This window comes from Lissotriton helveticus, chromosome 5_1 (assembly GCF_964261635.1).
Source record: "Lissotriton helveticus chromosome 5_1, aLisHel1.1, whole genome shotgun sequence".
In the NCBI taxonomy this organism is placed as follows: domain Eukaryota; kingdom Metazoa; phylum Chordata; class Amphibia; order Caudata; family Salamandridae; genus Lissotriton; species Lissotriton helveticus.
In genome coordinates this window covers 1,367,934,864-1,367,959,851 of record NC_136065.1, presented here as the reverse complement: position 1 = coordinate 1,367,959,851, position 24,988 = coordinate 1,367,934,864, and the positions used below count along the sequence as shown (strand labels likewise).

At 48.8% G+C, this 24,988-nt stretch overlaps 1 protein-coding gene and 1 pseudogene across 21 annotated transcripts in view; both read right to left on the bottom strand.

Annotated features, from left to right (window-relative positions):
* ANKS1A (ankyrin repeat and sterile alpha motif domain containing 1A) overlaps positions 1-24,988 on the bottom strand; it is a 1,080,152-nt gene that overhangs the window by 853,966 nt on the left and 201,198 nt on the right. The gene's annotated exons all lie outside the window — the stretch shown is intronic.
* LOC144753628 (transcription factor AP-4 pseudogene) lies at positions 20,122-21,581 on the bottom strand (annotated as a pseudogene).

Here is a 24,988-nt window from a genome sequence, read left to right as displayed (position 1 = left end):
TCAACGCTGTACCCAAGATAAGCCACGTTATAGAATCAACCCACATATCACTACACCGCCTTCACCTAAAAGCTGCAAGTGATCACTGTTTTAAATAATGAGCTTCAGTGTTCACCTAGCTCATAGAATTAGCCTTGCACTCAGACATGTACAGCAAAACATAGATTTAGAATTATTAACTTCCCACGTAGAAACCTGAATATGTGCATTACAATGGTAATCACTACTAGCTACAAGTTCTTGAAACTACTCCCTGAAAACATTGCTTTCCATGTGTTTGCATTATATGGAATACGTTACTTACCCTGTATGTATCTGTTTTTGGCATGTAGTGCTGTAGATTCACATGCTTTGCATAAGTCCGCCATCTAGTGGTAGGCTCGGATGATTCAAAGTTATTTTTGTTCCAAGAAGTTTATTTCGAGTCACAAGGTTGTGGGAGTCCTCCTCTTGGTAATACTGCACATGGTCATCGACGCCATCTTCAGATTGTTTTCCCGTGGGTAGGTGAGAAAGTAAGAATGGTGTATATGTAAGCAATGAGATGTCCATGCGTTATTATGAAATGAAGTGTATGAAATGCAACCTACACAAGATTTATTGGGGAGGAGGGTTGGCACATGTGAATTTACAGCACTACATGCAAAGAACACATGCTTACAGGGTAAGTAACATAATTCATTCTAGGCATGTGTGCTGTAGATACACATGCTTTACATAGACTGTAAAGCTGTACTTCTCTGTAGGGAGTGATTAACTTGTGGGGTTTGCAGTTGTTTGAAAAAGAGTCTTAAGTAATGCCTGACTGTTGGAAACGGGACCCCCGGCTGGCCAGGGCTTTCGCCAAAGTCAGTCAGAGATCCCCATTCCCAAGTCAGGGCAAGGGAGTCACACAACAAGATAACCCCTACTCACCCTCTAGGTAACGTGGCGCGAGCAGCAAGGCTAAACTTGGAGGCGATGTAAGTTAAGTGTTTGCGCGCGCACCCCCAGCAACAACTCCCAAGGCCCACCACAAAGGAAACTCCACACAAGGTTATATGAAAATAGCCTTTGTATTATAATAAATATACATTAGATAAAACACACATACTGTTACACTGTGCCAACAGGCACGGGCGGAATTTACAAGGGAAAATGTACAGGACAGGGCCACCTGGACCACTGTCAGGGGTATGCACTTTTAGAAGTAACACTTTTAGAAATAGCACTTTAAAATGTAAAATCACTGTAGCACACAATATAAAAATAGAGCACACAACCAGTAATCACTGGTAACCAGGACCTCACTAGCACCACCTGCACTAGGAGACAAACAACCACCTAAGTATCACAATACCTGTAGGGGTGTAAGAACATAACACATGATGCAATGCATAACATTCATTCAGAGGTGTAAGGATGGAAAACACATGATGCATCAACAATACATTCAGAGGTGTAGGAAATGAACAATTGCACCAAACTCACATAAGTCACCACCTGTGACTGTCCCTAGGCCAACTGGCCTCTCTAGGGCAAGGAGGCCCTGTGTCCCAAAGTCAGGGGGCCTAAACGTGGCAGTTGCCCACAAACTGCTGGGCAACTGGTGCAGGGAAAGTTAGGGCAACGTTGGAGCCTCGTGGGCTCAAGAACCACCACTGTGGCACTGCTGAGCCTCTCTGGGCTCTGGACAAGAACAAATGCGGACAAGGAGCCTCTCTGGGCTCTAGACACGAACTGGCCCCCTGAGCCTCTCTCAGGCTCTCAAGCAGGAATGAGCACTCGAGCCTCTCGGGGCTCGCAAAGCAAAAGGTGGCCTGGAGCTTCTCTGGGCTCAAGAACAAGAGACTGGCCTCGAGCCTCTCAGGGCTCGCGAAACAAATGGCACTCTCATAGCCTCGCTGGGCTCACCGACACATGTGGGCACGTTGGAGTCCCTCCTCGGGGGACTCTGCAACCAAGGGGGGCTGGGAGCCTCGCAGGCTCACGAACGGAATGGCCCCTCAGACTCTCGGGGCTCTTAAATCGATATCCGCCCCTTGAGCCTCTAGGCTCACGAACACAGAACTGGCCTCGGTGGAGTCCCTCACGGGGGACTCGGGACAAAGGTGAATGCCCCCGGAGCCTCTTGGCTCCCACAAAGAAATGCTGCGCCTGTTGGAGCGGCCCTCTCCCAACGGGGCCGCTCGAAGAATCACAAAGGACCCGCCCCCGCACTCACCGGGACTTCACTGGTGCTGCGGGAGGCGGGATACGCGGCCGGCTTCTCCTCTCCGGCAGCGCGGGGCTCCTCCCCACTCGGGGAGCCTCGGGCACAGCCGGCTGCTTCTCTTCTTGCTGCTCGGCTGCGGGGGCGGGACTTCCGAGTCACCCTCCCTCGGGCCGCGCAGCGATTGGCCGGGCAACCGATCACTTCCGGGTCGCCGCGGGCAGCGCGACGGCTCGCTTCAGGCAGGCAGGCGGGGTCCCATTATCCGAGGAGTGGGCTCCCTCGTGATCAATCAAAATCCCAGGACGGGGCAATGCCGGGTGGGCACCGGCCTCCAAAAAGGCAACAATCAGAGGTGGGCACTCGGAAATCAAATAGCGAGCACCGCAGTACTCAGCACACGCCGGGTGGGCACCGGCTCGGTCACAAAGCGCTAGCAGCGCTAATCAACGAAGGAAAGGCGCTCCCAAGCGCCACAGGACCAAGTAAAGCGCTCACAGCGCTATGGGCAAAATGAAGCGCTCTCAAGCGCTAGGCAAGGGGTTTCAGCGCTCCCCAGCGCTGAAGGGCAGAGAGCAGCGCTCTCAGTGCTGTAGGCACAGCACAAGCTCCAGCAGGGGCTGGAGGCAGGCAGGGGGGCAAGGCTGGGCCAGAGCCAGCACACTGGGTCTCCAGGCAGGGAGACAGTCCAAGTGGCGGTCCTCCTGGCCCCAGCAGCAGCAACAGCCCCCTCTGGCAGGATCCTGGAAGAGATCACCTTTCATGGGGACACAGCCCCTTCTTATACTCATAACTCCTTTGTTTGCAGGTGCAGGGTGGGGGGAGAACAGTCGCAGCTGGTCTTGGAGCACCCTTGATGGCCCAACCACCCCTTTCATTCACTGGGGAGGCTAGGGTCGTTAGACACACCACAGGGGGGCGGAGCCAGCATTGTGTGGGGGGAAAACCCAGCCCATTCAGGACACAGGTACACTCCTCCCACACATCACTCATGCTAATCTCACACTCACCACCGGGCAAACCCATCCAGACTTCCTGGAGCCTGGCATGCCAGCCAATCACGCTCCAGCACCCTCACTGCACACACATATCAATGTCTGGAAGTGGCACTTCCCTTCTAGACACATACATGCCCCATACACCATCTCGCAGCATTCTCTCTCACGAGTTCACACATACTAAACCAGGGACACACACATTCCCCATGCATTCCTATGGGAGGGCAGGCCAGCCATACTACACGCATGCACTTTACTCTGGGACACAGGGAAAAAGTGCGCAGAGACCCAAAAATCACTAACAAAGGGTCACAAATAAAAGCAAAAAGTTTAGGGGTGAACCTGCCCTAAGGGCCAAGTCCAACACTGACCAACATAGGCTTCTTCTCGTGCACATACATCCACACAATGTTTTTGAAGGTGTGTGGAGGAGAACATGTTGATGCATCACAAATATCAGCAATTGGAACGTTCCCTAAGAAACCCATGGAAGCTCCATTCTTTCTAGTGGAGTGGGCTTTTTGGGGTAGAGGTAAAAGTCATTGAGCTTTTGCTTAGCATGTTTGGATGCATTTAACTATCCATATTGAAATTCCTGATTTTGAAATTTCCTTTCCCATACGAGGAAGAGCAAAGGCAACAAACAATTGTTTTGTTTTTCGAAATGATTTAGTCCTGTTGATGTAATACATTAGTGCCCTTTTGACATCTGAAGTTTCTGCAATTGTGTTTGTTTGCGGGGGGAAAAACTGGTAGATCAATGGATTGATTCATAGGAAAATTGGAAACCACTTTTGGTGGGAAATTTGGGTTAGTTCTAAGTACTATTTTGTCCTGATGTAGTTGAAAGAAAGGCTCTTCAAGAGTTAACGCCTGAATTTCTACTGACTCTTCTAAGAGAAGTAATATTGATTAAAAAGGCAAGTGTCCATGAAAGGTACTGCAATTGATGCTAGCCAACACCGAAAATAGGTAGGGCCATTCGACAGAGTCGAAGGCTTTAGTCGCATCCAGGAAGATGGCTGCGACAGGTATGTCAGGATGAACCGTGCGCAGGAGAGAGAACAGGGTACGAAGATTGTGTGAAGTAGACCGGCCAGCCACGAAGCCAGATTGATCCGGTAGCAGGATTCTAGTCATCAGTAATGACAGCCGGGTAGCCAGAACCATAGCGAGAATTTTCACATCGCAGTTTAGGAGGGAGAGTGGGCGATAAGAGTCGCAGGAGCAGGGGTCCTTACCAGGCTTCAGAAGAGAGGTGATAACCACTTCACGCATGGAACCAGGAAGGATGCCATCACTAAGGGACTCCGAGTATACCTCGCGTAATACAGGAGCCATTATATCAATGTAGGCTTTGTAAAACTCGGCAGGAATGCCATCTAGCCCAGGGGCCTTACCATTCTGAAGGGACATGATGGCATCGCGGACCTCGTCAAGTTCGAACGGTGCCGCCAGGAATGCTCTATCGCCATCGCTGAGCCAGCAAATCACCACATCCTTTAGATAACTGGTATATGACGTTTCGGAGCCCGCGACAGAGGTGTATAACGCGTGATAGTGTGTAGTAAACGTGGTGAGGATTTCATGCGAGTCCCTAATTGTGGTGCCGTATGTATCCTTGAGTTCAACAATGACATTGCGGCCCTTAGGAGTCTGAGTGAGCGTTGCAAGTACCTTCCCAGGTCGATCCCCCTCGCAGTATTTTCTGGCCTGCCAGTGTTTACCACGGAAATTGGTTTCCCTGGATACCTCCTCCTCATACCTAGATAGTGTCTCCCTGAAAGCCGCATGCAGTGCAGAGTCAGTTTCCTCCACCATCCGGCATTCCAGGTCCCTCAGCTCTCCCTCCAATGTGCCAATAGTGCGGAGGATGTCACGCAGGACCCCACTACTCTTAGAGATGCAGTATCCCCTGATGGTGACCTTAAAAGCCTCCCATATGTGTTCTACCGAGTCTACTGAGCCCTTATTTCTAGGGAAAAAGGCAGCTATCTCTTCGCCTAGTTCAGTTCGAAATACAGTGTCAAGCAATATGTCAGGGCGGAGTCTCCAGTGTGGCCTAGGGTTATCCCACCCCGGAATGCGGAGTTGAAGCATGACAGGGCTGTGGTCAGGGTATGTTCTGGGTAAGTGCATTCCCCCTTTTAATTCTGATGCTATCTCTTTGGTGACAAGAATATAATCCAGGCGTGCCCACGTTCCCGTGTGAGACGTAAAGTGTGTGCCTTCCCTCCTGAATGGGTTCAAGTGTCTCCAAGCATCGAGCAGTTCACCCTCTGCGAGCACTCCCTCCAGCGTCTCGCGCGCTCTAGGTTTGTAAGTGCACACTCCATCCGCCCTATCTAGGTGAGGCACTATTGCCAGATTGAAATCACCTCCCCAGATGACGTGACGTGATCCTACAGCCATGATCTTGCCCCATAGTGTAGAGAAGAAGATAGGTTCATCTGTATTCGGTGCATATGCAACAACAAATGTGAAGGTATCCCGTCCCAGCCTGCCCCACATCAGTGCATACCGCCCCTCCCCATCCACCAGCTCCCCACATTTATGAAACGGGACAGTGCGGGCTATAATAATAGCTACCCCTCTCGCATAAGTGGAATACGAGGAGAAGACTCGGTCTCCAGCCCATCTACTCGCAAAAGTAGATTTAGTACGTGGTGGCAAATGGGTTTCCTGTAGCATGGCGACCTGTACGTGATGTCTATCCAGATAGGCCAGGACATTGCGACATTTCTTAGCATTATTCAGACCACGAATATTCCAAGACATGAGCGTCAATTGAGAGTTAACATTCAGATTAACCATAAGTAGGCCAATAGTAAAAATGATAGTACCAACCAATGCAATGAGTTCAGGTCAAAATCACTCCACCAAGTCAGATGCACAAGCTGTCGCATAGTCTGCATACCTATTCCGAGTGATAATTGCCTCGTCTTAGAACAACCCATCCATCCCCTCCCACCCCAGCATCCCAATCATGCCAGTAGCCAATGAGCCCCACCCAACTTCCCACCCCCCATCCATCCCCTCCCAGTCTCTGCAACAACAACAAAAACAGTAGTAGTCTCAAGGGGAATACCCTGCAGGGGTTAGGCATAGAGTGCGCACAGCCCCCTCACGGTCCATAGCTCCAGTCTGTACCGCCCTCGGTGGAGCATAGGGCCTAGAGAGTGGGCCTCAGTTTACGTTACCACAGGTGTGTTGAATCCGCGCAGGGCCGATGCAGGTATTCATCGCAGTGTCCGCAGGTAGGATGATGGACGTCATGCAATACGTACAGAGGAAATATCCAACATAGTCTGCCCAGGCATTCAATGAGCGTTCGGTGCCGGTTGCGAGTCCTCGCCTGATATGTCCGCCTCAGCATCTCGCTCTTCCCTGCGTGCCCTCCTAAGCGATTTTAAGAAGTCCTCAGCCTTCTGCGGATTCGTGAAGAAGCGCTGTGTGCCCTGATGCGTAATCCGCAGCTTCGCCGGATACAGGAGAGCATAATCCACCTGTGCCTCACGTAACTTCTTTTTCACTGGGAGAAATTTGCGTCGTTCTTCCTGCACCATCGGGGTGAAGTCCGGATATATGGAAAATGTAATACCATTATAATGCAGCGAGCGTTGAGTACGGGCCGCTCTCAATGCGGTGTCCCGGTCTCGATAGTTCAATAGTTTGGCTATGATGGGCCTGGGCGGCAATCCAGGTTTCGGCATAGGCGCTAAAGAACGGTGTGCTCGCTCAACAATGAATTGGGGAGAAAAAGCTTCGTCACCGATTGATCCCTTAAGCATCTTCTCGACGTATAGTTCCATTCTGCCCGTGTCTGTGGATTCCGGCACATTCGTAATGCGTATATTGTTCCGGCGGCTGCGGGCTTCTAAGTCCTCATTTTTAGCCGCTATAATTCTAAGCAAATTGTCCATTCGGGCTAGTTGCGTTGTGTGAGTCGCGGAAGCATCCGCATTATCGGAGACACGTTGTTCCGCGGCTGTTAGTCGCTCCTCATGGCGATCCACCTTGTGGACCAGCGCGTCCAGCCGTGCAGTGACGCCGTCCACCTTTTCAACAACTGTAGCGAACCCTTGCCTCATCTCCTGAAAAAGGCTGTGGAGGTCCAAGTCAGCTGTCGGGGGCATAGCGGTCCTCAAAGGGGCTTCGCTAGGACCGGGACCAGTGGGTACTGATTTGGCGCTTTTTTTGGCGCCTTCAAAACTCAGTTTTGCTTGGCGGGTATCCGGGCGCCCCATTATGGCATTTGTATCCAGCTGTCGCTATCGCCGTCAGTAGGTTATATATATATAGTGGTCAGGCGGGTAAGTAGCTAGGCAGCTGGTGAGCCAGCCGGACACAGAGCTGTGGAGGCCCCCGATGAGGACGTCGAGTACAGAATGCAGCAGCTGTCGGGGGAAGGGCGCAGTGCTCCAGCCGCTCCCCAGTCCCTCAGCCTCCCCCGTAGCGCTGGGGTGTAACGACTAGTGGGGGCAAGGCAACCCCAGCTCCCCAGTGGATCCGGCGGGTCCCAAGTGTTAGAAAAGTTAGGAGACAGCCAGCACAAGGGAGCCAGCCCAAGTCCCAATGCAGCTAGAAGGCGCGCTGACGTTCGAGCAGCCCGCCGAGTGTAGCGGATGAAATCCAGGCGTCCCCCGGTAAGGCCGGGCGCCGCAGTTCCTTCTGCCCGGGGGGTACGGGTGATGAGTCCTACCGCCGCACCAAAGCAACGTATGGCCTCCGCTCCTCTGCCGTGAGGCCCGGTGCGTCGCCTGTCCCCCAGACACGCGGGAAGCGTTCCGCAGCTCAATCTGCTCCCGGCGGGATAGCCGGCTTACCCGTGGTCCAGGCGCGAAGGTCAGCGGTCCGCAATGGTAGGAGAGGGGGGGTAGACGGGGCCTCCACACCTTGTCCCCAACCGTCGGCCCCCCGTTCAGGCACAATCTCAGCTCCGGGTGGACGGTGAAGGATGCGGCCCAGCCCCTCGTGGTCAGCCGTGGTGTCGCGTAGTGCGCCGCAGCCGGGTCCCAGCGCTCCCAAGTTCTAGGCTATCTCCGGTGCTTACAGGAGTGGCGATATCTCTGGCCCCACACCACACAGCAGCGTCAAACTCGGGTCGAGCGTGGAGGTCGCCTTCCCACACCTCTTGATGGCTGTATAGGACGGAACAACACCCTGTGGCGCAGGATATGTGTAGGATTACTTGCCAAGGCACGGGAGCTACCAGCCTAGGCAGCCATTCCGCTTGTGCGCCCTTTAACGCCCCCCACCAAGGAGCTAATAGTTTCTGGCAACTATCGAACATGACAACCCTGACCCCTCAGGGATAGTGGAAACAGTACAGTACTTTTCGTTCAGTCACTAGTGCTCACTTCTTCTTAGACCGATATATAGAATAAACGGGGAGAGAATGTAGCCTTACGGTTAGAGCTGTCAACCTCGAAGCTGGGGAACTGGGTTCGAGTCTCGGCAAAGAGGCTTAAAATCCTGTGATTCTGGGCAAATCAGGTAATGTTCCCGTGCCTAACAAAAACAAGCATTTGCAATGCAATAGGTCTCGCATTCATAAAGTTAGAGCTATTGGCATTGTAAATGGCAATGCCTTTTATTTATGTTTTTGCTTTTCCCCCCCTCCAGACTTACACCAGGAGCTGTCTTGTCCCCAGATCTGCCGCAGCCACGGCAATGGCTGGGAAGCGGCTTTGCCCCCGAAGGGGTGGGGAGGAGGAAGCACTCACCGCACAGCTCCAGGAGGTCAAGGAGGGCGACGTTCTCCGCATGTTTTTTTCCGGCAGGATTTTGGAAAATTAAAAAGAATGCTGCCTGATATGATCCATGCGCGATGAAAACCCTTTTAACGGCTGGTAGCACACACCGTGTGCAGGTCCAATGAGGCGCAGCGTGGACAACAGGATACCAGCCCCACATGCTCTCTGCCTGCTGTGGGCGTCGAAACACGAAAAATAATGTTTTAATTGATTTGTAAATAATCCAAAACATTTTATCCAGCCAATTTCACACTGGCTGTCTCCTACGGCATATGGCAGTAGCTCATTTATCACCATGATCCCGCCGATGCACACCGCAGCATTTCAACTCATAAGACTGAATGGCGGTGCGGCAGGTCAGGCTGGCCCTTTTAAGCCAGTGCATGGCCCCTGCACTGTGCTTAGACAAGACTCCAACTCCATTGCACACACACATGTCCGTGAGTGCTAGGGGGTCGGTAGCAAAGGGAGGGCCATATGTTTCTGCTCTTCCTGCAAACTGGTGCAACAAAAACGTCCTGCACGGCACCCGTAGTGCCTCCTGCAGAGAAGCACACACAGGCAGCTATGCCGTGGCGCCACCTTGTCTTATCGAGTGCGGGCAACGAGATACATGATTTTTAGTGTTGTCGATGTCTAGCATCTGGGTCTTAGAGTGTTGTCACAGTCTGGCATTTGATTCTTTGGACTATGTCATCCTTGCATCTAAGAGTTTGAGTGGTGCCTGTTGGCAATCTAAGTTCTTGATTGATGTCAAAGTATGGTCAGAGGTTCTTGGAGTTATGCAAGAGTTTGGTTATTATTATTGCAGTGATTCCACTCGGGAATCCGGTTCTTGAGTGATTTCATATAATGTATATTTTGAATCGGACGGCCCGCCACCAGAGAGAGTCACTCACCTGACCGGCTCAAAAATGCTTTGTCACTCAGCGCCTCGTCCTAAATTATTTGTGTCCCCAAATAAATTATCACTGCCGACGGCCCGGGATTCCCGAGGAAACGCTGTGGACATAAGTTGAGCTGTATAGCGCCTGAGTCAGGGTGCCTGTACATGAGCTGAGCTGTACAGCGCCCTAGTAAGGGTGCCTGGATACGAGCTGAGCTGTACAGCGGCTGAGTCAGGGTGCCTGGACATGAGCTGAGCTGTACAGTGCCTGAGTCGGGGTGCCTGGACATGAGCTGAGCTGTACAGTGGCTGAGTCGGGGTGCCGGCACATGAGCTGAGCTGTGCAGTGGCTGAGTAAGAGTGCCTGTACATTAGCTGAGCCGTACAATACATGAGTCAGGGTGCCTGGACACGAGCTGAGCTGTACAATGCCTGAGTCGGGGTGCCTGGACATGAGCTGAGCTGTGCAGTGGCTGAGTAAGAGTGCCTGTACATGAGCTGAGCCGAACAATGCATGAGTCGGGGTGCCTGGACACGAGCTGAGCTGTACAATGCCGGAGTCAGGGCGCCTGGACACAAGCTGAGCTGTACAGTGCCTGAGTCAGGGTGCCTGGACATGAGCTGAGCTGTACAGTTCCTGAGTCAGGGTGCCTGAACATGAGCTGAGCTGTACAGGTCCTGAGTCAGAGTGCCTGTACATGGGCTGAGCTGTACAGAGCCTGAGTCAAGGTGCCTGGACATAAGCGGAGCTGTACAGCGCCTGAGTAAGGGTGCCTCGACATGAGCTGAGCTGTTCAGCGCCTGAGTCAGAGTGCCTGTACATGAGCTGAGCTGTACAGCCCCTGAGTAAGGGTGCAATGACCACTAATGCCAAAAAAGAATATGGCCCCATCCACTGGTTGGATAGCGTATTGCAGCTATGGTTGAGGTGCAGTGGGCCCCTTGGTCTCTGGCCCAGGTGCCACAGTACCTGCTGCACTATTGACAGCTATGCCCTGGAGCTGTGGCCACGAGCGTTCGGTGTCTATTGAAAGAACGTCTATACAACAGAAACCCCTGCCTCCTTTAAAGGATCATGAAGTGTAGCCTTGGGCAACACGCTGTTCAGTAACTCCCCAACTAGACTTGTGCTCTACATTAAGTATGTATGTATACACAACCCCACGGAGGTCAATACCCGTGCAAATACAACAGAGCTTCCTTCATCTGAATGACGCATGACTAAACCTCTGGGACCGCAAAAATTTCAGATTTACACAAATACACTTCACACGGTTATAGTATCTTAGTGACAAAAAAATTTTAAATGACAGGCTTTGTGCCTGTTTGTTATATGGCGACCTGCTTTCCAATGATTTCTGGACCATTCCAAGAAACATTTTTACGAGCCTTCGAGAGAGGGCGTCATACCCCGTAATTATCCCTTGAACCCTGAAACGACTGGCCGTGCCCTCTCTCCCGTTAGGCCTGCTCGCTGCTCCGCGCTTGGAAGCCTGCCTCGGAGGGCACAGGCGCGCAGACAGGATGGATTCATCCGCGGTCTTCCCTTGATTGTGCCAGTTTAACCCCCCGAGGGCCGCCCCGTGGCGCGCGGGCGGACAGCTGTTGTGTCGAACAAGGAATGCTTTTGTTTTGTTGAGCGACTAATGCTTCCAGTATTGATTTACACTTGGGTTTTGCTGGACGGGCTCCGACTGGGCGAACAGAGCCAGTTGGAAGCAAGTGATGTGTACAGTAACGGTTCCCACCAAAGGCCGCTCCGGAGAGGCCGCTTATTTTCTTACCATCAAGCAGAAAATAGCTCGTTCCGGATCGGGCAGGAGGATTGTTTTCAAAGGCGCCAGTAACCCCCGTCTACCCCGTAGGGCTGCCATTTTATTGTTTGCACTGTGGAGACAGTGTGCCCACCGTTTCTGCATCAAAACACACATTGCGTCCGGCCGGCAGTCTCAGCCCATCCCCTTAGGCCCACACGAGAGGTTCCACAAATTACCATTTGCATTGTGGCTCACACGTAAATGTTTCAGCTACTCATGCTGCGCAAGTGGTTGGGAGGCTTTTTGAGAGAAATACGAGCATGCTTTACCAGCCACAGACACTAGCCTCACGGGTGGTCAGGTCTCACATACTCTGACAAAGCAGCACGTCATTCAGATGTCTCCTGTAACGCTGTGCCCGCCTCCCTGCTCGGGGCCGCGCTGCCATTGGCAGACCCCTGAGGCAGGAAGCCAGGCAACGGGAGAGAAGACGTGGGCCGGGCCAGAAGAAAGAAGGAAGTCCCGCCTGCTGTTGGGCTATGATTGGCTGCCCGCCGGGATGGAGCAAAGAAGCCGAGTCCTCCCACGGCCCGGGGCTCCCGTGAGCTAGGGAGAGCCCCGGGGCCGCCCCAGGGAAGAGAAATCCTGCGTAGCCGGTGAGTGGGGTCCGGTGCTGGTGTGTGTGTGTGTATGTGTGCGATGGCGGCGGCGGCAGGGGGAGGGGGGTCTTTGTATGTGTGCGTGTAGGTGCGCTGGGGTGTCTGTGTGTGCGTGTAGGTGCGCTAGTGTGTGTAGGTGCGGCGGCGACGGGGGGGTGCCTGTGTATGCGTGTGGCTGTGTATGCGTGTGGCTGTGATGTGCGCATGCGTGAGTGTGGGTGCGCGTGCACGCAGTGAAATCCAGGACAAGAGAAGCGCGTGGCACCCTCTTGTTCTTCCTTCCCCCGAGACAGGCAACTATACGTCTCCAGCTGGACACGCATCCTTCGGATGCAGTTTACCAGCGAGACCTAAAAATGAATGTGTCAGTCCGTAACGAAACTGGTGCTCATGTAAAGCACTCGGATACCCGATGTCTTGGGTCTAGTTCGCGCTATATAAAACTCTTAAAAAAAAAAAAAAACAATGGGGACGTCTTCAAGAAGCTTTTATTGAAACAGGGTCATTCTACTATAAAATACATGTGCTGCAACAACCATTAGACAGAGACAGATATCTACGATTAGGAGCACCAACAGAGTAAATAAAAGGTAGAATTCTACCATGAGCATATAGGCATGCATATAGATACATGGCAGTAATCATGAGTACTCCTAAGATGGCCATATATGGTGCTGGTGTTTGGGGTATCCAAGACACCAGGGAAATACAAATAGTAGAAAATGCTTTTCTAAGGTTTATTTTAGCTGTACCTTTTAGTTTATCTGTGTATAATTGTCACGCTGAGTTGGGAGTTCGTCACATCAGCGATTTGATAGCGATGCAACCACTGTTACTTTGGCACAGGGTTTGGACCGCAGCTGACTTGGAGCTGAACAGAGAGATTATCCGTGATGTTATGGCCCTGGATAAATCAAACAAAATAGCATGGCTAACCTATATCCAAAAGTTTTGCCAAGATATGGGGAAACCTGAGTTCTTTTCTGTACCAGAGGGGCTATGTAAGATCAGGAGGAAAGATCTAAAGAACATTTGTTGGTACCATCTGGAATCCCTGCGGCTCGGGGTTGAGCTCAATAAGGGCTCGGTCGTGCGGCACCAAATGTCGCTAGTATCTGGTAATATGCAACCCTATTTGAACTGGTGTACTAAGGGTTTTGATAGGTTTTTACTCATAAGGTTTAGATTCGACATCTTTTTTCGCCTTGTTTCATTTCCAAAAATTAATGATTGGACCAAAATACTCTGTAAGTGCCCATGTGATGTAGGTGTATAGCCAAGAATCCCCTAGAAAAGAGCCAACCCCATTACCTGATGGGAGAGAATGACCCCATTACCAGTCTTGGTCTAGAGTTGGGACACCCCACGAGGGATGTCAGACCACTGTATGCTGGAGTGTCTGCGTCTCAGGTTAGCATGGAAGCTTCTCCTCTGGTTTGCCCAAAAAGTACCCTCTGGGGATCTACCTTTATATAGTGCAAACTAGACCTGAGACATCGGGTATCACAGCGCTTTACATGAGCACTAGTTTTGTTACAGGACACATTCATTTTTGTTAGGCACGGGGAGATAAGGTGGTTTGCCCAGAATCACAGGATGTTGAGCGTCGTTGCAGACTCGAACCCGGTTCCCCAGCTTCGAGGTCGACCGCTCTAGCCGTAAGGCTACATCCTCTCCCCTACAGCAGTGCCTTTGGATTGATGGTATGGTTACCTGCTTGCGAAGAGTGGGCAGTTTGAGTTTTCTTTTGTTGCAAACAGGTATATTTCTGGAAACCCCCACTTGTGAAAGTATGGTTGAAGAACATTCGGGTGAATCTCCCATTCGTGGACTTGTTGTTGCGTTCTGCTTAGAAAGTCCACAATTTGGTTGCTTGACCCTGGGACATGTTCTGCTAGGAGATGAATGTTGTGATATATTGCCAATCTCCATATTTTCTATGCCAAGTGTGATAATAGGAGAGAGTGCCCCTACCTTCGTTTTTGTAAATAATACATAGTTCTCATATTGTCTGTTCAAATTAGGCAACTTTGTGTTGTAGGTGAGGTAGGAAGGCTTTTATTGCTAGATGAACAGCTTGCAGCTCTAGGTGATTGATATGGAGATTCTTGTGTTTGGAATCCCATATTCCTTGAATAGTCTGGTTGTGGAGATGTACTCTCCAACCTGTTAGGGAAGCATCTGTTAGAATTATGCGGGGAACTGGTTCCTGAAACAGCCGCCCATTGGATACATTCTGTGGATTCCAGCATTGCAGAGGGGGATGTATGTAGCTGTCTACCAACACTAGATTGTGAAGTTGACCCAGTAATTGAGTTCACTTTTGAGAGACATTGTTGTAGAGGTCTCATATTTAGTCTGGCATGTGCGACTACGTGAATACAGGATGCCATCATGCCCAGAAGTCTGAGAAATGTTTTGACAGGAATGTGCCTTCATGTTTGAAACTGCAGAATTAATGTTACTATGTTGTGTATTATACCTGTGTTTAAGAATGCCAAGGCTACAAGTTGAGCATAGCTCCATAGTGAGTTGAGCATAGCTCCTAGGTATGATTGAGTAGCGGCTGGTAGTAGATGACTGTAGTAGGTTGATGGTAAACCATAGTTGATGTAGCAAATTTAGGGTTTGTCGATTGTTTTGTTTGCAAAGACTGAAGTTGTTTGCTTTGATTAGCTAGTTGTCTAGATTTGGGAAGACAGGAATATTTTGTCTGTGCAGATGTGTTGCTACCACTGCTAGACTTTTTGTGAATACTCTTAGTGCAGTGGCAATCCCAAGGTGAAGAACTTTGAACTGATAAGGTCTCCCTTGAAATAGAAATCTGACGTTTTTCTGGTGTGCAGGATGAATTAGTATATGGAAATAGGCGTATTTTAGACCTAAAGCTGCCCGGAAGTCCCCTTGTTGTAATAATGGAATGATCTATTGGAGAGTTACCGCATGGAAGTGTTTTGATATGATATAATGGTTGAATGGTATGAGATTGAGAATGGGCCCTAGGGATCCATCTTTTTGGGGGATAAGGAAGTATAGTGAATATACTCCCGGTCCACGAAATTGCTGTGGAACTGGTTCTATTGCTCCCTTTTGTAATACATCGGTTATCTCTTTTTGATGAAGGGTTTGATGATGTGATATTGAAGCAGAGACATCATCAGGTGGTGACGGGCGAGTGTCTGCTTGAGGCTCAATACCATAATCATCCTAAGAATCTCCTTGTTGTGTATCATCTGGGATTTCCTGACCTAACTGCCAAGCCATGTCTTCCCCGGACCGGAATCAAGCATCCAAGGACCGGTTTCTGGCTATCAGCCGTTATCAGCCAGGATAGCTTGACTCCAGTGGCTTAGTGAGCACGGGACCCACGTCTGGGCATACCCTTCCCACATAGGGTGAACAGCAAAACACACAAGATGGACGGACGGAATGTTGCACAATGGCAAAACATTAACCCCCAGTCGCAGTACGGGCTGGACTGTTCCCATGAGGCACAGGGTCAAGACGGATTTGCAGATGGCCATGTCTGAACTGGGGTGAGCAAAATAATGATGGATTAAACCCAGATCTGTGACTGGGGGTGAATGTTTTGCCAATGTGCAACATTCCGTCCATCACCTTATGTGTTTTGCTATAGAGTATACAGCAGTGCTAACCGCCCAAAATGCTATTTTAACATAAAAAAGTTATTGTGAAACAGACATGGCCGAAAAGGCCAAAGAGTCAGGCACGCTGATATCCCCACAGATCCTGTCCAGGTAGTCCAAGAGAGCTGTCATCTTTCTAATAACTGCTAACTGCGCAATATCTATTAAAAAGTATTGCTGCTCAAAGGTGAATCCGAAATGGTCTGATTTGTAAAACTCTGCTGCAGGCTTCGTAGCTCAGGGCAGCCTCTCTTTGAGACACCTTGTTTAAGAGAACAGGGAAGGTGTATGCCAATGTTCATCCTTCTATACAAGGGGCAGTTCTCTACCAAGAAAATGTTTTCATCGAAGGTTTTTGGAGGAGCAGAAGAGGAAGACAGTAGTCGTCTGGCTGTTCACAGTACCAAAGCTCTCAAAGACATCAATCATCAAGGGATGACCAATGACAAGAATTATCAATCTTCAGCACATTTTTCTCTTCAAGAGGCATCCTCTTCAGGGTGCACCAATAAGAGATCCATCAGGGAATTCAGCCATCACTTCATTTGTGAAAGAAAGAGTGACGATGTCTGAAACTCTGCTCGGAGGCCCACAGCCAGTGCAATTAAATGACGGTGCATGGAATACCAAGGCTGGTAGTTTTAAAACCACCTTATACCTCTTTGATACACTACCAAACACTCCCTCTCCCTTTATCTCATTCTTGCAAGTTCCTGCTTTCTACTTTTGTGATGGTTTTACCATCTTTCCCTTCATCCGTCTTTCCCATTGTGCTATTTCCTTCTCTTGGGTTTAGCAAATAAAGTCCCCAAAAATAAGAGACGGTGACCCACACCAGCAACCACCATCTCAAATTAAGCGCTGAATCTAGCAGATCTTCCAGTGGATACACTGTGAAGTCCTTGTACAAGTAGGAGGGAGGTTAGCGGAGTTTGAACACAAGTGACAAGATTTCAACAAATGTATGGGTCCTGAAGAGATCAAGGGCTTTCACAGTTTATGGCTCGTCCAGGCAATGGGGTGGCCTACTCCCATGGCCTTTTCAATCTCCTAAAAGCTCCCGATAGTCTAAAAAATAACAGCCCTGGTGCTTTATTCGCAATTTCTAACTGCAGGATCCACCCACACAGGTTTGTAAGTATCTTGCTCCTGATAGAGAAACGGGACACTTGGCAGATAACTGTGATGAATCTAAAAGAATGCAACAAGTAGTTGGATTTCCACCACTTCATGATAGTGGGTATATATTTTCTGTAAGATAATTCTGCGTCAAAAAGACTGGATGGAATGCCTATATTTAGAATATGCTTACATGGCCATCCCCATCTTTCCAATGCATCACGGTTCACCAAGGGCTAGATGTACGAAAGTTGTAATAGCGATTACCTAATTGCGCTTTTTTGCATATCACAATTAGGAAATCGCTATTCCTAATGTATCAAACTCTTTTGTGTTTCATTAGCGATTCGTAGTGGGGCAAATAGACCTACCTCAGGAATATTAATGAGGTAGGTCACAAATTGGAACCCTCTACGATTCGCTGCCATCTAAGGGATGGTAGCCTGCTGGGGTCAGCAAACCACCATGTTTGTGATTGCTTTTAAATAAAGCTTTTTATTTTGTAAAATACAGCCCATTATTCTTAATGAAAAACGGGAAGTGTAAAAAAAGATTTTTTTTATGAAACTTTGAAGTTTCACTTTTTTTAGCTGAGGAATACTTTTATTTGAACTTCGTTTTATTGGCATTTATAGTAATTACACAGTAAAAAAAACACAATATTATGGTCCGCTATTTCCCCCATAATAGTACTTCTTAATGTACCAGCCCCTATGCAGAGGCCAAAGCACAGTGTCTAGCGAGGTCTTCATTCGCTTGGAGTGGAAATGGGATCAAAGACAATACATGCATAGCAGAATATTGTAAAAGGGTACCTGTCAACAAATTCAGACCTCTTGTAGTTATGATTACAGAACTTGAGTAGTCAGAAGGCCTCCACCCAGGAACATATTACATATCACATATCGAAATTCGAGCTAGCCATGCCTTTGGCTGAAGGGGCGCATCATGTCAGTCTAATCATGGGGACCATAATTACTAACAAAAAACACTACAAACACCCCCAAAACCTAGATAGTAAAGGAAGAAGGAAGGAAAACAGCGAGAAAAGGAAGCAGGTGGGAGGGGGTGGGAAATGTATGGGAGGCTACTAATGTGGGGATGCTCTACCATCGCCTAACTCTGAAGGTGCTGTCGTCATTGTGTCGAGCAAGGTCGGTGGCTATCTCCATGCTTCTGTAGATGGGTATCTGGGTCACCTACGTCTGGGGCAGGGTAGGGGCATCCTTGGTCGGGTGCGTTAGCCCATCCAGGGGTGGTGTTCGGGTGGGTCGTTCTGTTGGCTTCTTGAGACTGTCAGGGTCCGGTGGCTGTATTGCATCTTCAAAGAGGCACAAGGCCTTTAGCCTCAGGGCTATAATCAGGCATTCTCCAGCCTACAGAGATAATCCACCAGCGGCTGCCACAACTTGGTGAATTTAGTATCCTGCTGCTTTAATCGCGCCGTGAGTAGCTCCATGGCCATCGTGTGCCACAGGCGGGTGAACCAGAGGTTTATTGGGGAGGTTTCAGCCTTTTTCCAGTAAAGAGCAATGATTTGCTTGGCAGCCCCAAGCATGTGGAGACTAAGGTGCCAGATGCTACGAGTCATAGCACGCAGATTCACCGGTCGGTGGCCCAGGACGAGCACTAGGGGGTTCTAGCGCAATGGGAACCCTAGTACCAGTCTAATGTGGCTAAGAACCTCCTTCCAGTAGATGGTCAAGAGTGGGCACGTCCAAACATGTAGAAAATCCCCTGGGGCTTTGGCACATCGCCAGCATAATGGAGACGAGTTGTGTAACATTTTGTGTAATCAATGGGGGATATAGTACCATTGAGTCATAACCTTATATTCAGACTCCCGTTGAGGTATGCTATGGAAGAACTTTGGGATATCGTGCCACAAGTGTGCCCATTGGGTGGGCGTGATGTAGGTGTCCGAGGCCGCCTGCCAGTGCAATTGGTAGGGATGTTGGACAATTCGTGATGGATGTTGGAGGACTTGGTATGTACGAGTGATAAGCCCTCTAGAATTGTCAAAGGAGCGCACTAGCCGCTCAAACGGAGTGAAGGGCCGGGTGGCTGCCCGTGCTAGAGAAGATGATTGAACTCAGTGCCGAAGTTGAATGTATTGGAATCCGGCTCCCTTCAACAGGTGGAAGTCCCTATTACACTGATCAAAAGTTTTAAAATCGTCCCCTCAAAAAAGATCCTGATACGTCCGGTACCCTCCCTCTGTCCAGTCAGCGAAGTAAGGGGGGGTGAAGAGCAGGTGGGAAATGAGAGTTGCGAGCTATAGGGGTGTGGGGAGACAGGAAGGTTGTTAAACCTCTGCGTGTTGATAACTTGTCCCAGATATCAAGCATTGTCTTGGTAGGGACCGCCATATAGGCGCCGCATTCAAGGTCCCAAATGAGTCGACAGGTCACCGCCTCGTCCATATGAAACCAGACTTTTTCAAGTTTCATTTTTTAAGAATAGGCAGTAATCTGTGGGGCCACTGCCTGCTCTTTAAAGGTATTTTGCAAACCATGACCCTCCCTCCCCCTTACCATTTGTGAATGGGTTATCACCATTTTTATTTCTCAAATAGCGATAAATTGGAAATATTTTTCAACTGCATTTCGGTTGCAAAACATTCGTAGTTACCATTTTAATTCTGCATTAGGAAGGGACACCCTCAACATGCCCTTTCTTTGTTTTTAGACCAAAAAAAAAGTACAAACTTTATTTTGTTTCTTTACAAAGGCACCAAGGCCTCACTGGTATTTTTTTTTGTTTGTCACTTTCTTTACAAAATATAACAGCTCCTTAATACAGACCAGACTTTGAAAAATCGTAAAAAAACAGAAATTAAACAGAACAAGAGACAAATTGTGGATGTGAATGGGAGCTTGCCAAAGGCAGGCACTGCGCACACTTCAGACCAGGGACCAAACAGAGTGAGTGGAACAGGTGATGGATAAGTGGGCAGGGGGACAGGATGGGGGTTGTTGACGGGAACGGATGGAAGTTAGGACCACAGGACACCAAACGCCATTATCCAGACCTACATAATACCCCACAAAGAACGGTTTCAGTGCTTAAGAGGACAACGGTGGGGTAACGGTGGAGTAACGGTGGGGTAAAGGTAGGGGTGAGGAGGGTGGATAACATGTTGGGGGAATTTATAGTTCCTATTTTATTTGGAAATGCCACTTTCAGAGCTTTGCTTTCCTTTCCTGCCACCGCACTAATGTTAGCATCATGTAGGACACTGTACGAAAGCAGCCTTAAAAATGCAGCTCGTCACCATCTGAAGTTCCAGCAAGTCCCTCCCCTCATTGTGCGTTTTCACCCACAGCAGGCAACGCCGGTTGGTGCACTTTCTCCCTTGACTTACAGTATTGGTCAGGTCATAAAAGAGACCCAAAATCTTACGGATTTTGTTTTCAAATGTTCGGCATATGAGATGTGTGAGGGGTGGAGAGCAGGAGAGTTTCCACCCATCCCTAGCTCCACCGTCTCCCACGCAGTGCGTCATCCTGCTGTCAGGGGAGCTCGCCATCCCCGAACGCATCATCCTTTCTATGTTCTGCATCGCTGTCGTCACACGTGTCGGAGGCGGTGTCGGTGTCAGCAACATTCTCCGAACATGGCCAGCTAGGGTTAACGATGACTGCCCGGCGTTGCTCCTCCTCCAGCTGCTGGCTCTCCTGTGTTCCTTCTATGTGCTGGATCGCCTGCACAATGGTATCCCGGTTGTGCCTGGACGTGGACACAGTGTTGATTACAGACGGAGGCCCCATGGTGACCACGTTGACGTGATGCGAAGGCAGGGACAGAGCAGGGGCTGCAACTATCACCGTCGGGTGATGTGGGGGCAGGGGGAATGTTCACCGACAGAAGCTGTGTGTGGATCTGCTGCCCAGGATCTGCCGTCTCCTGGTGCAGTATTCGCACAGGCTGCTCTTCCTCCATCTTGACTTCCTGGGCTATCTCCTTCAGCTTCTCAGGGTACATGTGAGCATCCAGGAAGCGCACCTGTTCCTCCAGCATCATGCGAACCGACCGCTCCTTGTCCAGCTTGTGCCGCAGTTCGAACATTTCCCTCCTCAAATCTTCTGCCTTCTCATCCTCCCAGATGTCAGGGGACCCAATGCCCTCATCCTTGTCTTCTTCTCGCCGCCTCTTTGGTGATGAGCCACTGAACTCTTGCTGGATACATCTCTTCAGCTGCGTGTTCTGCTGCAATAACCGCGTCTTCTCCTCCAGTGAGAAGATGTATTCAGCTGTCTGTTGAAGAATCGCCGCCTTGCTGAGCTTCTCTCCGTCTGTCTGTGGAATGAGTGTTTTCAGAGACTGTAAACCAGCGTTGATGCTCTGTATGCGCCACCGCTCGTTGCTGTTGGCAATCTCCCGCCTTATCAGGCGCTCCTGGTCCCGCTGGGTTTCTGGCGTTAATCGGATGTTGGCGAGGCTGCACAGGTCGCCGATGACCTCCTTCTCCGTCTTCCTGAAGTGCTGCAGCGAGGACACCTTTTGGGCCGGCACCATGAAGTACTCCATGCCTGGGAGAGCAGCAGCTGGCACCCCGGGGGGTCGGCGGGATGGAGCAGGGCGCGTGCTGGCCTTGCAAGGGGGCGCAATCATGCCCTTTCTAAATGACGAATTGCAAAACCCAATTTGCTTTCCAGTACAAGTTACCGAATCGCAATTTGGGCTTTGTACATCCCAAAATGCGTTTTTTTGTGGTAGCAAATGGCCTGATTCAGCGAATCGGGCACTTTGTAACCGCAAAAATACTTTCTACATTTAGCCCCTTGCGCGCAGACCTTCAGACTCGGTTCTGTACAATGGTGCTTTACAAAGGTCCTCAACCCGGTAGTGGAGTTGTCAATGGCATACTACTGATGTACCAATCCCCAAAACTTCAGCAACAGATTTATCTTGTAACACTGTTACAAGAGTTGGGCTTTGTGATTAATGAATACATCAGAACTGAAAGCTAGTCACATCATGACTTTCCTGAGATTAGTCAGATTCCAAGCAGACAATCCTCAAGCTCCCAATGAAGAGGGTTTCCCACATCAGACAAGAGTTGCAAACAACACTAGAAAAACCTAGCATCTACCTCCATCAGCTCGGCAGAGAAATGGGCTTGCTTTCTCCACTTACCCAAAACAGGCCATCTTCCAGCGACCACTGCATTGCAGGACACTACAGCATTTAAAGTCAATGAATCTGAGGAAGGGATTGAGATATTTAGAACAGATTTCACTCTCGGAGGAAGCCACTCGAGATATCTATTTGTGGCTCAATCTCATGGACGCCTGGAATGGGAGAGTGATTTTTGGTTTTACTCTAGACCTGACCTCTAGTCCGAGAATAGCAGAAGGAGCTTGTGCACCAGATGTGGAGATCTCTCTACAGGTCAACAGAGGTCAGAAGCAGTTGGATTTACATATCAGTTGTCTTGAACTTCTAGTAGGCATGTTCATAGTCAAGTATTAGACCAAATACAGGGTTGCGTGTAGTGTCCGCCTGAAGATGGGCAATATCTCAGCGGTCTGCAATGTAAACCATCTCAGATAAGCCAGATTAAAAATAGTAATAGAATTGGCCAAGCATTTCTGGCATTACTGTTGACGAACCAGGCAGTTGTGACAGAGTATCTGCTGGGGGAAGGACAATCAGGTGGAGGGATTGGCACTTTAGATACTAAAAGGATTTCAGTGCTTGTAAATATCAGCCAGAACCTCTTTGTACCAATCATGAATACATGGGGCCTAGCTCTGTGGATGTCGAAGCTGCCCATCAACTCCCATGCTAACTCAGTTCGAGGAAGGATTCAGGAGCTGTGATGGTGAACGCATTTCTCCAGGATTAAGCTCTTAAGAGATGTAACGCCTTTGCACCCTTCTCAATGATCCCCAGAGTTGCAGCAGAGATCAGGAGACAGGAAGTGGATATCATCCTGATAATGCTGGTGTGGAGTTCTCAGGAACGGTATTCAGTTCTGAAAGAACTTTCAGGGATTTTTCAATCGTTCTCCCCCACCTACTCGCAAATCCTCTAGGAATGAACCACAGAATATTGGAGGAGAGCAGTCTCCATCACATGGCTATGATGATTACCAGGATTGTAGGGACTTTCTAGACAGACTGTCAAGCCTCATCCAAAGTGCCAAGAGTACAGTCAAAAGATACAAGCCTGCATTAAAGTCATTGGAACACTGATGTATGGAACGAGATCTGGATCCCTTGGGTCCAAACTGGTCCATATATCAAATTTCTTATTGGGAGAGAAATTAAGAGCTTACAGGTCAATAAATACTTTTTGCTCTACAATTTCAGGAGGTCACTTACCTGTGGATGGTGTACAGGTATGAGAACATACCATGGTATGTACACTTGTAAGAGAGATAAGTCTGTCTAATCCTCCAGTACCAATGGTTTATGGGATGTAAACAAGGTATTGAACTGGCTTCAGACCTGGATTAATAACAGCTTTCATTCCAGAAAAAAACTCTGGAAAACTAGCCACACTTTTACGCCTAGTATCTGGTAGAAGAGTCTGGGCATTTTAAGCAGCATGTTTATTCTGTAGATTTCAGGCCGCAAGTTTATCCGGGATATGGTTACATTTGTGATTAACAGAAGGGTTAAGGCAAATAACTAGTCATTTCTTATCCAGCATTCAGAGACTGCTCAAAATTGTGTAGTCAAGTGAGTGAAAGCGTAAGAGTATGAATGAGGAAATTAGTCTCCAGGTACCAATCAGCTGCTGATATTGGTGAGAAAACGTTTCCACAGTTATCTTCTCCAAACACTGCATGGTGGTTCAGGTAGGGGATTCTAAAGGCCAGGATAGTTACATCTATCTAAGAAGCACAACCTGCTAGAGGTGCCATGCTCTTACGGCATCCAATTGAGTGCATATCTGGAAGATGTAATGAGTGTGCCTGACTGGTCTTCGGACTACCTGTTAGAGCTTATATCTGGTCAGACTCGTTTGTGGCAAGTATGTTTTGAAAAAGCATAACCCTTGGCTCTAGTCCCGACACAGAATGAACAATTTCCTAGCTAACGAAAATAAAAGTTTACATTTTATTAAGGACACAGAGCCAAGCATTAGCCTAATTGAATATAATTCTGGTGATTTTTTTAAGAAAAAAAATCTGCCTCCCTTGACTCTGAGAACAAGTAAACCGTTTTTTGGGGGTTTTGAATGGTATTGTGCATCAACTGTAATAGCTTTGCAATTTGTTGAAATGTTTACTCGGGCGTGTGATTTGGGGTTCTTAAAGTGGTCTATCACTGTAGGAACGGATCAGAAACAGGAATGAGGTCTGTGGATACAATAAAGGATCTACCATCGCACAAAGAAAATTTAGTCCAGAATATGGCATTTTGGATCTAGTGTTGCTTTTGTTTGGTTGTCTAAAACGACAGCTTTCTACCAATGGATCATGGAAAATCGAATGTTTTGTTGCTGTTAAAAATAGAGCAAAGGAAGAAAGCATAATATTTCTTGCCACAGTGTAATTATTAGAAAGGAAACATTACTTTAGCTGTAAACTTTTTCATTACATTGTATGAATTATAAATTTTAGCAGTATTTACCACGTTAAAATCATCAGTATAGAAATTATAAAAATAACGAAAGGTTGTATACTTCTCAGATAAAAAGCTCTATCACATGGATGTTATGTTTAATAATAGTACGGCCTAGAATGACCAAAACATAATTTAATCGTACCCAGTCTAACACACCATCCCTCTCCCTGCCAGAAGTAGATGGCATACTGCTTACTAATAATGTTACATAACTATATTTCCGGTTCAGTGAAGGGAAGAGTATGGGGGTTTTCAGAGTTCAAGGAAGGAGAGAACTAATGGATAGTAAAGGGTTTGTAGTGTTCCGGGATGGGTAACATTAAGGGGCAGTAAAGGATTGTTATGGTTCAGGGAAGGTTTGCATTTAGGGATAACAATGGTTTTTAGGGTTCAGG